The sequence below is a fragment of the Cervus canadensis genome, chromosome 31, assembly GCF_019320065.1.
Source record: "Cervus canadensis isolate Bull #8, Minnesota chromosome 31, ASM1932006v1, whole genome shotgun sequence".
NCBI classification, from domain to species: domain Eukaryota; kingdom Metazoa; phylum Chordata; class Mammalia; order Artiodactyla; family Cervidae; genus Cervus; species Cervus canadensis.
Window position 1 is genome coordinate 15,717,426 of NC_057416.1, and position 15,058 is coordinate 15,732,483.

Sequence of the window (15,058 nt, forward strand, 5' to 3'; positions counted from 1 at the left end):
TAATAAATGGTTAAATTTTGCTTTTAAATAAAAAATGAAGTATGAAATCCTGTATCTCTATAACATAATGAGAAAAAATAAAAGCCCAGTTCATCTAACTAACATTTGATTAATTTGATTCTTAGAACTAACATATTATAGTCTTATTTTTATTAAAAGTAAAATTAACTTATTTTATAATTTACAACTTTTTGACTTTTCATGAGAAAGTCTTAGTAAAACCATTCCCCAGCCCACTCCTCAGTAGTTACTGTTATATCAGACTCTGTTAAATGGATTTAAGTGGCTTTTATCTAATACCAGTGATCAAGAGCCTTCTTTGCATGAACAGCCCTCTCTGCCTTCTAATTTTGAGGTCCACCTAAGATAGAATTAACTTCACTTTCATTTTGGATAAGCAATTTGCAGAGTTACCTACATTTCCTATTATCATATTCATTTCACTGGATCCTAAGAATATCTTTTTATTTATGCTGCCTCTTTTGTAATTTATGCACAAAATTATTAGATAAAGTTAAACCTTTAGTATAAACATACTACTAATAGAACACTAGGACTAGAATAAAACATTTTTTTACATAAAAAGCTATGTTTACTGGAAATTTTCATATGTTAGATACATTTTTTTAGATTTAAGGAATAAGAAAGAAGACCCACTACCATTCCAATTGCCCAGCATTTATTCCCTCAATAGATTCCTGTCACCCACTATCCTCCCAGCACTCTCTTAGATGCTGAGGATTCCATTGGAACGAAAACAGACGACACAATCCAATCCTCACAGAACTTACATTCTAACAAGAAGTAGAAAATCAAATAATTGTCTATATTTGATTCTAACGGTAGATATAGTGTGTGTGTGCTTACTCACTCAGTTGTATCTGACTCTCTATGAGTCGATGGACTGTAGCCCTCCAGGCTCCTCTCTTCATGGGATTTCCCAGGTGAGAATACTGGAATGGGTTGCCATTTCCTCCTCCAGGGGATCTTCCCGACCCAGGGATCAAACCTGTTTCTCCTGCATTGGCAGGTAGATTTTTTACCACTGATCCACCTGGGAAGTCCAAGCAATAGTATTATGGAGAAAACACAAGAATGGGGTAAAAGAGTATTGGGTGGGAGTCACAAGCTTAAATAAATGGATTAAAAAAGGTAATATTTGAACTAGGAGTTGAAATAGGTAAGGTGATGCTGGAGATTCTGGCCAATGCAAAAAATAACTTTTAAAAAGGGACCAAGAGAGATAAGGGTAGAAGTGAAGAGGTACAAACTCTTGTCAGAAGATGCTCTGGTCACTGACATAGAAAATCGACACAAAATAATTCATGTTAATAAGAATTCAGCAAATTTCCAAGAATTAAAGCAAGCTAAAAATCTTTTAACACCTCTTTACATCAGTTAAAAACAAGTTAAAACACAATAGAAAATTACACAGCATTCATGTGAATATCTTGAATTTAACAGAGAATGCATAAGACTTACATGCACAATACATGCTTTAAAAGCTCTACTAAAGCACTTTAGATACCTAAATCAGTGGAAAGCAGCACTATTTTGTGTCAGTTCTCTCCAAATTAATGTAGATATTGATTATTCAATATTGCTAAAAAAATTCTAACAAGATTTTACTGGGGAATTTGAAAAACTGATCCTAAAAATTATATTGAAGATCAATGGCTCACAATTAGGAAAGGCACTTTTAATAAAAGAAACCCAAGCTATCGTATTAGGCTTCCCTGGTGGCTCAGAGGTAAAGAATTTGCCTGTGGTGCAGTAAGACATGGGTTTGATTCCCTGAGGGAAGATCCCCAGAGAAGGAAATGGCAACCCACTTCAATATTCTTGCCTGGGAAATCCCATGGACAGAAGGAGTCTGGTGGGCTCACTTCTATAGGGTTGTAAAGAGTTGGACACAATGTAGTGACTAAACAACAATAAAGCTATTAAGACATCACAAAAGTATATTAATTAAAAGAATATGGCATGAGCATAGAAACAGATAAAGAAACCCATTGAATTAAGAATAGATTTGTTCAGCAAATCCTTATATATGTGAGAATTTGGTATACACTTCAGCTGGCATGAAAACTCAGTGGTAAAGGAAAGAATATTTGTTAAATCACATTAGAAAAACTGACTACGTAGAGAAAAATGACTGAGACTACCTCAAAGCGTATTACAAAATAAACTCCAAATGGTCTATAGAGCTAAATTTGAAGAGCAAATTTATAATTTTAATGAGAGATATGACTCTTTCAGCTTTTGTAAAAAGATTTCTAAAAATCATCAACTAATTTCCAAAGCATCCAAGCTCTGAATTGAAGCTCTCTGTTTTTCTACCTTTTCTTGATAATGTTTACATCCAGGAGGAGGTTAGATTTTCTAAGAGAGGGTGTCCAACTCTGTAAAAATAGGGAGAGTTGGTTTAGAAGAGGCCATTAGATTTGGTATTCAGGAACTTGTCTGAAACTTTAGCCAGCTGGGGACATAGCCTTACAGGGAGGTCGGCTCAGTGCTCCGTGATGACCTAGATGGGTGGGATGGGGGTAAAGTTGGGAAGGAGATTCAGGAGGGAGGTGATGTATGTATACATATAGCTGATACATTTCATTGCACAGCATAAACTAACACAACATTGTAAAGCAATTATACTCCAAATAAAAGGAACCCAAAGCATTTTGGATGTTCTGTAGGTGGGCTCAGCTTGACTAAATATCTGGCAACAAACAAGTATTACTCAGCAAGCCATTGAGAAATACACAACTGTTGAGTTTATTTTTGTTTTATTTAGAGATGCAGACGAGCTCCTGCAGCCAAAGCAAAACTTGGATCCACTTTGGATTTTGGTCTCTGAGTTTAAATTCACTCTTTTGTTTTTATGAAAGATTTGACGGTACTTTTGACAATCACTGGTTTTCCCCAGGGTCCTAACTAACATTATCTCCCTTCACAAAATAGGCTCTCAAAGCCAGGCTGTGGTAAATAATTCCTGAAAACACAATATTCATGCGACTCCTGCCTCCTCGATTACTTCAATGTTATCTTTTAAACATTCTAGAGGGAAGGCTCTACAAACCCAAGATATCTGGTTCTATACGAGAAGGGATCATAAAGAAAAGGGTTTCATAAAACCATTGTTATTTATTTTGCCAAGGGAATTGATTGTATTCCTTTCTGTTCACGTAATTCATTCTTAATGGTAAGAGCTTTATTGTAGTAAGTATTTTTCAAGTCTTTGGAATTTAGGAGTAAGTACACAAAATAATCCATCCAGTGCTCCAAATCATGGGTCAGAGGGTAGGAAGCATTCTGTATGTATGTCACCCTGTAGAGAGAAAACTGCTGTTAATTTACATAAGGAGAATAGAGTTTATCTCTAGCAAAAGAGGATTTTCTCATTGCATGACTGCTTTTGGGAACAGAATTGGAGGGCAGAAGAAGAACAGGTTTCTTCTGAACATGTGAAAAGTAAATTTGTTTTCAGAAGGAAAAATAGACTCTCTTTAAAAGTAGTGAGTCTCATGCAACTAGAGGTATTTAAGCAGAGGATGGGTAATCAGAAAAGAAGAGAAAAACTGTAAAAGCTTTCAGAGGGCCCAACTGCCTTCCCAAAGCATCAGTGGATTGGCTTCAGTTTAAGCAGACAGCTTTGAGCGGCAGGGGAGTCGGGGGCACGTGGAAGCTTTCACATTCTCCTTGGCTCCATAGGACCCTGTCAAAGGTGGAGAACCAGAAGGAACAACATGAGAAATGAAAGGTATAACCATCAAGGGGAGCAATACAGGTATGGGAAACTTCTGTTGTTTTCCCTACATGAGAAACATGTGTGACTGTGTTCATACCATTCATCCTTGTTTGAGTCCCTCTCCTCTGACCCCATCTCCACCCATGAAAATTCAACCAGTGTTCCTGTCCCAAATCAAATGGAACTTCCCCATAAAATAACTCCCTGATTCAGAAAACAAAATTAATATAGTAATTTTCTGATTCAGGCTTCCCATAGATCTTTTCATTTATTCAGTTTTAGCACTTAACAGGGACTTCTCTTGCAGCCTTTAGCTTATTCTAAAAGTACCTTTCATCTACTGAAGTTTAAATTTTTGAAGACAGAGAATGTGTCTAGTAGATCCTTACACCTCAAATGTGTAATGACACCTCGATGTGTAACTCTCTACCTTGTAGCCAGTGCATTTCATAGATGGATACTAAATGAATGGGAGAATGAACGGAACATTCTGAAGAGAAGGAAAATGTCCAAGTGGCTTCCTGGTAGCAGGGTGCTTCTGTCTCCCTTTCCTTTGATCAGACTTCTTTCTTTTATTTCAGACTTTGGGCTGGAAAATGACAGGATCAAGAAAACAGTAGAGACACAAAGTTGGGAGGTTTGTTGAAAGCACGTGCAACTCCATGAAATAAGTTTCAGAGATCAAGGTGAAACTTCTTCCCCCTTCAGGTAAGGAAAAAACTGTGTGTGAGCAGAATTAGAAAGAGGCAAAAGACCAAGTGAAATATCATCACTCATCATAAATGGTATTAAAATAGAACCACTGAGAATATTATTGAGACAATGACTTTCTTTCCAAAAGGGTAAACCCTGTCAACAGCAGGAGATAAAAACCGCAGTCAACAGCACTGAGCGAAAGGTAAGATTTCAGGCAACTTAAAAAGAAAAAAAGTCTTTAAAGATATTAGTGACTCTTTTCCACATTTCCATGAAGGTTCTACCCATAAGGAAAATATTCCCCTGTATTCCATAGCAATATATCTTATTTTTTTAATATGCAGCAACACCAGCCAACTGTTGAGGTAGAGACACTGAACAGCTACCTTGGCAGTCGGGTCTTAATATCCATTCAGAGGGTTAACTTTCAGCAAAGCCAAAAAGATGACAGCCAGATAAAACAGTCAGTCCTCAGGGTGGAAAATCATGTTGCCAGTGCCAGGCCAGCCAAAATATAATTTCTCCTGTGTCTTCTCTCTCCAGGAAGTACTCCTGAAAAACACCTTTCCAGCACAATAGTCATGGAATCCAATTATATATTTTTAGACACCACTAACCCTTCTTTTTTTTATTTCTTCCATTTCAAGAAAACTCTCCACATCTGGAAAGAACAGCAACGAAGAACAGGAATTGGCGCGTTCATGCGCAGCTCCTACCGGGCATGTTTTGTTTAATTTCCTCCGTCTTTATGACATTTTCCTATGCTGCTACTCCAGACGTTCAATAAAACACCTCACCGCCGAGAAACCATAGGGGAAGGAAAACCTAAAGAAAATCTGATGGAAGATCTGAGAGTGAGATGACCTCAGCCACGAGCACAGGCCTCAGGAGCGTATGTTCCGGCCCCTAAGCACCGCTTCCCCGGGTCTCTCCTTGGTCTGTGCGCATCAACGCTGCCTCGGTGTGCACTCTGATCCGCCGCCAGACGAACGGGCATGCTGTCCTTCTGAGCTTGTTTTCTGCAGCCTGTCTTCCTTGCAGTGTCAGAAAGACCACAAAAGGCTGTATTGTCTATTCAGTTTTCCAAACTTCAGCCATCCAGTCCACGATCAGTTTTTCCCCCGGGGCAGTTGAGAAGTCATTTCTATCTTTTTGTTTATTAAGAAGCAAGAACCAGCTATGAATACAATCTAGAGCAAGAGTATGGTCTAGCGTAGACAGGGAAGAACCAGATATGAGATAAACAGGTCAAAACCCGAGCCATGACCTCAGCTGGAAGCATGATGGAGAAGCAGGCCAAACGCAGTGCCTAGGGAAAGCCATCTGTTTAGAAAAAGATGTCAGGTAGGTAAAGAACACTTAGCACCTAGTCTCTCTTCATTAAGGGAAAAAAAACAAACCTGGCTTTTGCTTACTTACAATATGTGAATGAGTTTTAGATCCTTGTCGAATAGGTTGGGAGAGTCCATGAGGGTGCTAGGTGTCCACAACATGTGAGACAGAAAGGCACAAAATGGGGAGTGTTGACCTTAGACTGCCGATCACTTCTCCAACAAAAACAAAAATGGGTTTAATCAGGAGCAGCAAAGAATTGCCATGGCGAGCCACTCACAAGTCTATTCATAGCAAGCAGAGAAGAACTTTTAAAGAGGGGGGAAGGAAGCTGAGAGATCTGTACTAAACAGAGAGTCTATTGGAGGAATTGAGAGTTCTAAGTATAATGGCTTTTCACCCGCTGAGCTGCCACAGTCTCTCATTGGCTGAGCTCTTGCCAGGCATGAAGAGGAAGTCTGTCTTCTTCCTGTTGAGATCTGCAATCTTTTAGGCTAGAGAGCACCCCCTTCTGGCTTCCTGACTCTATTTTAATTAAGATGGCTTTTAAAATATATCTGTGTTATGGTGAGTGAGGGCTCCTCCTTAGTTGCGGCGGGCAGGCTTCTCACTGCAGTGGCTTCTCTCGTTGCAGATCGCAGGCTCGGGGCACGCAGGCTTCAGCAGTGGTGGAGCGGGCTCAGCAGTTTGGGCTTCGAGACTTGGAGCACAGGCTCAACAGCTGTGGCGCCCGAGCTTAGCTGCTCCGCAGCATGTGGGATCTTCCTGGATCAGGAATTGAACCTGTGTCTCCTGCATTGGCAGGGGGATTCTTTACCACCCAGCCACCAGGAAAGCCCAAGATGTCTTTTCATTAATTTTTACAAGAGATTAAGAACTCTAAAGCCCAATTGTGATAATTCTCTAAACTTTCCTGGGGACAACTCTTTATTTAAATAGAGTTTTAAATAGCCTAAATTAACTTTTTCCTTCACTACTCTTTCTCCCTGCCAGTTAAAAGAGAATTTCTTGTCATCTCTCTATTGGGAATAAAGAAATTCCTTGGCTTTTTTCCTTATTCATCAAATACTTATTACCTGTATTCAATCAGTACAAGTCCTATGTTAGACACTGAGATCAGAATGGTTGTATTTTTAACTTTTAAAGTTTTATTATGGAAATAGCATTTAACATGAGATCCACCTCTTTACATTCTTTAAGTGTACAATATATTATCATTGACTATAGGTACAATATTGTACATCATAGATACCTCATATAAATGGAATCAAGCCATATCTGTCTTCTGTAGTTGGCTTGTTTCACTTAGTATCTCCTTCAGGATTGTTCACATGATTTAGTATTGCAGAATTCATATCTTTTTAAAGGCTACATAGTATTCCATTTGATGCACATACCACAGTTTCTTTATACATTTATCTGTTAATGGAGTTTTAATTTGTTTCCACAACTGGGCTATTATGAATGCTGCTGCAATGAACACAGAAGTGGTAAAACCTTTTTGGATCCTGATTTCAATTTTTGGGGGTAAATCCCAGACGTGGAATTGCTGGATCTCAAGGTAATTCTGCTTTTATTTACTTATTTTTAATTGCATAAAGTGGACAATATGATGTTTTCTTTCAGGAATTTTATGGTTTCAGGCCTTGTGTTTAAGTCTTTAATCCATTTAGTTGACTTTTATGTATAGTGTAAGATAGGGGCCTATAAACAAACCCTTGACTAATTATTCCCTTCCTTCTTTCTGTAAACCTTTTTTCCCCTTTACTTCCTCATTTTCTCCATTCCTTTCCTAATTTGATCAAGAAGCTGTTACGTAAAGATGTGAGAAAAGTGTCATCCATACAGTGTTATGGGCAGTACCTAAGGTGGGGGGCTTTTAGAATCTGAGTGAGGTAGGAGAGTTTCTGGGGGCTGGGGTGCATGGGGGTAGGGGGCAGCCTGGCCTGGTTACTCCGGGATGAGACAGTTGAGGACTGAAGACTGAGTGGGGTGAGGATGGCATCCATGTAGAGGAATGAAGCGGTAGCAACTGGTGCAGGGTATTCAGAAACCAAGCAACCTGGGAAGTTTGTCTGCCACAGTGGTGAGGAGATGGGGAGGATAAAGAGGAGGGTGATGGTGGCTCTGATATGAGTTCAGTACTTAAGCAGGTAAATAATCAAACAGTTATTTATCTTGAGAAAAGTTGAGTCTAATTTATTGCTGTTGGGAAAGAGAGTTACAGCATGGAAAAAAGAGAAAATGGGAATAAACCCTGGAGTGTTGGGTTAAATATGGAAATATTAATGTGAATTTAATTTTCAATAGATTAGAAGGAAAAAATGAAGGAGGGAACAAAGGAAGGAAGGGAGAAAGGGAGATGTGGGGATAGATGATGTAATTCTATATTGTATAGTTCTTACATACCCTAGGTCTGTCTGAGAGAGCTTGGGAGCAGAGATACCCCAATAGCAATGAGCATATTGTTCACTCAGATCTTCCTTTGTAGATATCATTCTCCACTAAAAGGAACTACAGCTCCTTGGAGGAATTTCTGATTCCTGGGCTGGGAAAGGGAAAAAACAGGTGAGTCAGGAAAAGCTTGATGTGCCAAAAAATAAAGAAATGTTCGTTCCCTTAGTGATGGAACCATGTCAAAAGGATACACAAACTACATTTAGATCCCCACTAGTCAAATCTGGAACAACCTGAGCATTAAAATAAGAAATACTAGCAATATATTAGAATCAATTGAATAAAATGGAAATCTACAAGTTCATGCAGACCTGAATACATGAATAAATGAATGAATAAATGGAAGAGTTGAAAGATTTTCATAACAGAGGAATGCCAAGTAATAGAGAACTATAGAATAAAATAATCACTTGTCAATCATCAGAGTAATAAGTAACTCAGCCAAAAACATCAATGCATGTAAAACATTTTGGTGAGAGTTAAATGATGTACAAAATATTACTATAGATTCAAAGCTCTTCTGCACAAAATACTTATCAATTACAAAGGCAAAAGAGAATCTTTACAACTGGGGAAACTGAAAGAAAATACCTTTTGTCAAGTGCTTATGTTTAATATCCCCAGTAATGGCATGCATTGAACTTACTTATAAGTTGACAGAATGCAATGAGAATAATTCAGTATTACTTTTCTGATACTTCTACCCAAAATACGTAATTTGAATCTAGTCATGAAGAAGAATCACACAAGCTCAAATTGAGGGACATTCTATAAAATAACTTAACTACAGTTTCTAAAAGCGTCAAATCATCTAAGTCAAGATGGAGGAACAGATCCAGTGTGAACTGAACTTAATGGATATGCCAACTAAACACAACTGGATCCTTTCCTAGAAAGGATATTATTGGAAAATGGTGAAATGTGAGTCAGGTCTGGAGATTAGATGGTAATAATGTATCCATGTTAAATTCCTGATTTTGATGGTAATTCTGTATATGTGAAACTGTCCTTGTTTGTTGGAAATTCATACTTAATATATTTGGGGTACCAGGTTGGCAAATGAAAATTATTTAGGAAATTAAATTAGGAAATTAAATTAAAATTATTTAGGAAAAAGAAAAAATGTTCCTGCTATTATTCTTTTTGTTTTTTTAAGTTTAAAGTTACTTAAAAATTTAAACACGTATACACACCACCCACACATAGTAGTACAGATAAACTGGGGAGATCTACACAAGACCTGTATGTAGATCCTATCAATGTTATATCCTGGCTGTGATATTGTACTATAGCTTTGAAAAATGCTTCTACTGGGGAAAACTGATTTAAAAGTAAGAAGAAATTTCTGTATCATTTTTTTACAACTCCATGTGAATCCCCTATTATCTCAAATTTTTATAATTATAAAGAAGCTTCAGCAAGTTAGATTAAGGAAAATAATATTTACTGAGCATAATCTCTCATTAATCTTTTTTTATCTTTATTTTTTATTGACTTTACAATATTAGTTTTAGGTATACAACATACAATATCTTTACCAGTTATATTCCACTTAAAAGTATTGTAAAATACTGACTATATTCCATGGGCTATTCATTACATCTCTGTATCTTATTTATTTTCTTAAGTTTTTTTTTTCAAAATTTAAAACAATTTTTTATTGTAATTGATTTACAATGTTGTATTGGTTTCTGCTATGCAGTAAAGTGAATCAGTTATACATATACATATATTCACTCTCTTTAAGATCCTTTTTCCATATAGGTCGTTACAGAGTATTGAATAGAGTTTCCTGTACTATACAGGTCTTTACTAGTTATCTATTTTATATTCAGTTATTGAATCTTTATAATGGCCTATGACAGTGATATTATGCTTACTATTCAGATCAAGGAAGCCAGGTTTAAGTAATGTTAAAAATTTGACTGTGAGTAAATAGAAGAAATGGGGATTGGAATAGAATTTTGTCTTGTTTTACATCTATAAAAAAAAAATTACTAGAAAAAAATCCAGAAAAAAGATTCTAAGTGCACCGTATCACTGCTACTGTTGGAAACTTGTTGGTAAATGCATACTTTTGTCAAATATAGAGTTAAAATGTAAAAATTAACACCCACTAAATTTTATAGTCAGGCCATGGAGTAAACACTTGATTTTTATGATTCCACAAAACTCAAAATTCATTATAAATCTACAAATAATATTTTCACAATTCAGCTACAAAGAGCATCCTAAGATCCTAAATGGAGCCTAAAGTGCATGAGAAATGTCTGGTATTTTCGTGCTTGACATTACAATTTATAAACCAGACAGCTAACAGTAAATATGAGAGAACTCAAGAGCAGTATGAGAATACAGGAATTGAAATGAGATGTGGGAGTGAAAGTACTGGTTATCTAAGTAGGAGGTTCTCTTCTTTAAAATTAGCACAGGTTTAGTGCTGGATGTATGCAATATGCTTTCTGAGGGAAGATTGATTCTTCTATAGAAGATGGAGCATAGCAAGGTGAATTAAATTGTTGCCAATACTAGAATCCAGATACAACCCTTTAGACATATCACTTTTTGGCTGAAACATTGTAAAAGAAGAATGGCTGTAAAATGGGGAAGTATTTCATGTCAATATGTGGAAGCAAATTGGGAGACCAATTACCGATACAGTGTGGCAGTAATAAACAGTATTAAAAATATTAATTCGAGGGAGTAGATCTTTTTCCTATCACGGTGAGCACATTTTTTACTTTCTCTCTGGCCCCAACAAGGAAAAAAATAGATTGTGACATCTGAGTTCATCTAGGAAAGTTCAAGCATTTAACTAACTTTCTCCTCCAACCTAATATAGAGCTTAGAATATTCTTCACTGAAAGAATGCTTCAAAGATGAGGAATCATAGTCATAAAAGCCTCTATTAGGTGTGTGCGTGTGTGTTAGTCACTTAGTTGTGTCCGGCTCTTTTTGACCCCACAGACTGTAGCCCACCAGGCTCCTCTGTCCATGGGATTCTCTAGGTAAGAATACTCAAGTGGGCTGCCATTTCCTTCTCCTCTATTAGATGGGTTTCCCAACATTTTCTAAAGTTAACAGCTAGCAAAACTGATCTAGCTGAAAATTTATAAAGACTTTGGATATATTTACACTAATATTTTTTAAAATATTTTTATTTTGTAGACTATAATGCAAGGATTTTAAAATTTTTTATCTTCTGGACATTATACTTCAAATGTCCATATTTATCCACCTGGTGTGTGGAGATAACTAAGTCCTCATATTAACCTCTAGACTTCCTATAAGGGTGATTAACTGAGAGATTTAAACCAAAGTCCCTTTTCCACTCTTTTAAAAAATGAAGACTGCTTAACAGAACTATACTTAGTGTCTGTGAGAATTACTATCTAGTGCTTTTAAATACTGTGAATTTAAATGAATAATATATAATTTAGGTCAGAATTTTCTTTTTTACAAAGTTAAGTGTATTAAATACATTTCCCTCTAATCTTCAATTATTATTCATGCCAATTTTTTTTTTTCTCATTCTTGAGTAAAATTAGCTCATTCCAAGTCTTTACTGGGTCCTCCTGATTTTATGGTAGTTGTCACTGGACTCTCAGCTGGGAATTAAAATACTTTATTCAAGTATCAAAAATTTTATAGCCTTTTTCTCTATCTTCTATAGACCTCCACTTCCCTTATTATCCCTCTATTAAGAAAGACATAATTAATTTCCTCTTAGAAACAATCAATGAGAAGTCATAACTTACCTTTCAAGTTCCAAGCTTCCCTGTTCTTGTCCACTTCCTTATGTTCCAACAAAAATTATGTAGTTGTGTGATATAATAGTTTGGGGAAAATGATAATCTTTTAAACTCTTTCATATAAATGCTATTTACAGATGTTCTTTACATTTTCTCTCTAAGTGCCCTTCCCAAGCAGATAATTCACAAATTGTGTTTATCTCCTCTTGCTACTCAAGTTGAAGAAAATTTTTCAGATAACTTGGAGTATGTTAAGCAACTTTGCAAGTCTTTTTAAACAATTTTTTTTAAGGGGGGAAAGTAACAAACTTAAAAGAAAAAAATTAGAGATGCTATGAGGCCAGCATAGACATTATTAAGCAAATATTTGGAAAATAATCTTCAGACTGGTAAACACTAATGATGCTTTTTCTCCCCAGATCTATCTTCACTTGATTTGCTGGCCCTATCATTAGAATTTGCTGAGCCTCCCCCTGCCTTAGGACCTTTGAACTTGCTCTTTTTGTACCTGGAATGATCTTCTCTCAAGTTTGCACATGGCTCTCTGCATCTTGTTACTTGGTTCTCTTATGAAAATATCCTCAGAGGGTCCTTTCCTGACCACCCTAACACAGGTAACTGCATTCTTAGAAATTACTAGTTATGGTTTCTTTACAAACTTCAGCTCCTAGAGCATTGTAAACAACTGCAAAACATCATTTGGTCCTAGTCCTTTATCTTAACATAGGATTTTTCTGCACTTTCTCCTATCTTTAACTACTGTGAATTTTTATGAATTTTTTCCTCTGACGATTAAAATCAGATCCTTTATGCTACTATCACAGGCACTGTTTGAGCTTTTGGAACTGAGATAAAAGTAAAGAAGAGAGAGGATACAGGCACTGTCAAATGGGCACATGTACTACGTACCAACATTGTCCTATGTGCCAGGAATGTAGCTGTGAACAAAACAGGTATTTTTAGGGGAAACATGAACTTAAGGACAACTTTCATATGACAGGATGTTGCAAATGAAATAAGGGCAAACATAAAGATATGCTTCTGAGGAGTCGTAACAGACAGCAGTAACCAGGGAAGTGAGAGATACGGGGGGTTTACAAAGTAGGTCCAGATGAGTTCTCAAGGGTAGCCTTATACTATGGTAGGTTTCTTTTGAAAATATGTGCAAAAATCCTGCTGCCACGGTCACAGCACTTGAACCTAACATCTAATATATTTACAGGGCTGTTCCCATCCCAATGCTGCCAGAGTGAGTTCTGGTCCCCTTTGGCATGGGAGTGATAAAAGGACGCCATAAGGTATGCAGAGATTTGTAGATTTCTCAGATTTTCTCTCCAGAGCAATGCAATTTCCTAAACACTGCAGCGAGTCATGTTCCAGCAAGACTTCAGTATTGCTCAGATGACAGATTTGTGTTCCATTCTCAAGTGAGATGCTGAGTGTGATGTGGTTAGGCTGAAAGGGATTAATGCAAAATAGGATATGGGCTGATTATAGAGCTGAGAGAAATCTGAGTTGGAATGTAGTTGGTGATTGTTGTGCAAATTTCTATTAGATGGTTGAAGCAAAAACGATGGCAAGGGAGCCAGACTTGCCCCTTGGTATTAGAGTGATCCCTGGGAATTTGTCTTCAAGTGGAGGATGGTTTTTAATTCTAATTTTACCTGTGTGAGAGTGGTCAGGACATGTTATTCTGCTCTTGACCAGGTGATGATATTTATAAGCCATGTCTACACATGATCCAGTCTCTCAAAATCATGTTAAAAGGAAACACTAATCTCACTCCAGAAGCTCTGCGGCATCGTTTTTGCTTTTCACCTTCTTAACAAGTCCAGCCAGGCCATTTCACTCTGTCCATGACACAGGAGGTTTTACCACAAATGCTTTCAAACAGAATCTCCTCTTTCAATATTACACATTCATGAAAACCACACATCACAAAAGTAAAAATGTCCTGTTCCTTCATGCCACTTTGCTCCTGTGTTTCACTTGTTCCCTCCTACCTCATAAGCCTCACTCAACACGCTCTCAGGCACCGTGTCCGCCACACCTCACTCACCAGACCCTCTGCCCTGGGACACTTCCCCATTCTCTTGCTCTTGGTACAGCTACTGGGAAAATGTAGTCTCATAGGCAGCCTGCTGTTTGGATTGGAGCTACAGAGAAGAAGTCAAGAGATGGCCTTTCAAACAAGAATCTTTGGAATTCAGGAGAGAAAGGCTGTGAATACTGGCATAGTGATCATTATTTTCTCTATTGCATTGTTATTACGGCAGTAACATTGTGCAGACAGCTTTGGGAACTGGAGGATGAAGCCAGAAGAGGGGGGAATAGAGTGTTCTTGGTCTACGTGGAAAGCGTGTGCTATTGTAAAATGCTCCAGTGAGTGACAGAGTAGCCTAGTTGATTTGTTCGTTGGTTATACAGCACCACATGTTTTATTCAGGAGTTCACTTAAAATATTTAGTCTTCATCTTTTTTTGCTTAAAGGGTCTTTAAAACATTTATTTATTTATGGCTGCACCGAGTCTTTGATGCTGACCTGGGCCTTCTCTAGTTGCGGCGAGCGGGGCTACTCTTCGTGGTGGTGCCTGGCTTCACACTGCGGGGCTTCTCGTTGCAGAGCACCAGCTTGAGGTGCACAGGTTTCGGTAGCTGCAGCCGACGGGCTTTAGTAGTGGTGATGCACAGGCTTCGTTGCTCTGCGGCATGAGGGATCTTCCTGGACCAGGAATCAAACCTGTGTCCCCTGCATTGGCAGGCAGAGTCTCATCCACTGGACCACCAGGAAAGCCCTGGTCTTTATCTTATAAGGAGAGAAAACAACATGAGCATGAAATTTCATTTGAAAAAGGACTGAAGGGAACATCCTAAAACTAGGTGGGTTAAGATATTCTGTGGTTAAAAAGCCATAACTCAAAGAGTATTTCTGAAGGTCTGGTATGAAGAAGATCCTCTTTCAAATGACATTTATATTCACAGGAAGAATCTCATGGTCTGGGGATAGAAATTGATCAATGATGAAATCTGAGGATAAAGATGATCAGAGACAGAGAGATGCAGAGATAGAGAAAAG

The 15,058-nt window shown here is 37.6% G+C and overlaps 1 long non-coding RNA gene across 1 annotated transcript in view; it reads left to right on the forward strand.

Annotated features, from left to right (window-relative positions):
• The window catches only part of LOC122432516, a 110,724-nt gene that overhangs the window by 65,943 nt on the left and 29,723 nt on the right, over window positions 1–15,058 (forward strand). Inside the window, exons 20-26 of the long non-coding RNA XR_006266852.1 lie at window positions 3,709–3,784; window positions 4,327–4,453; window positions 4,587–4,643; window positions 5,089–5,785; window positions 6,408–7,334; window positions 8,265–8,341; window positions 12,402–12,596. This is a non-coding gene — a long non-coding RNA (uncharacterized LOC122432516). The remainder of the gene's footprint in view (window positions 1–3,708; window positions 3,785–4,326; window positions 4,454–4,586; window positions 4,644–5,088; window positions 5,786–6,407; window positions 7,335–8,264; window positions 8,342–12,401; window positions 12,597–15,058) is intronic.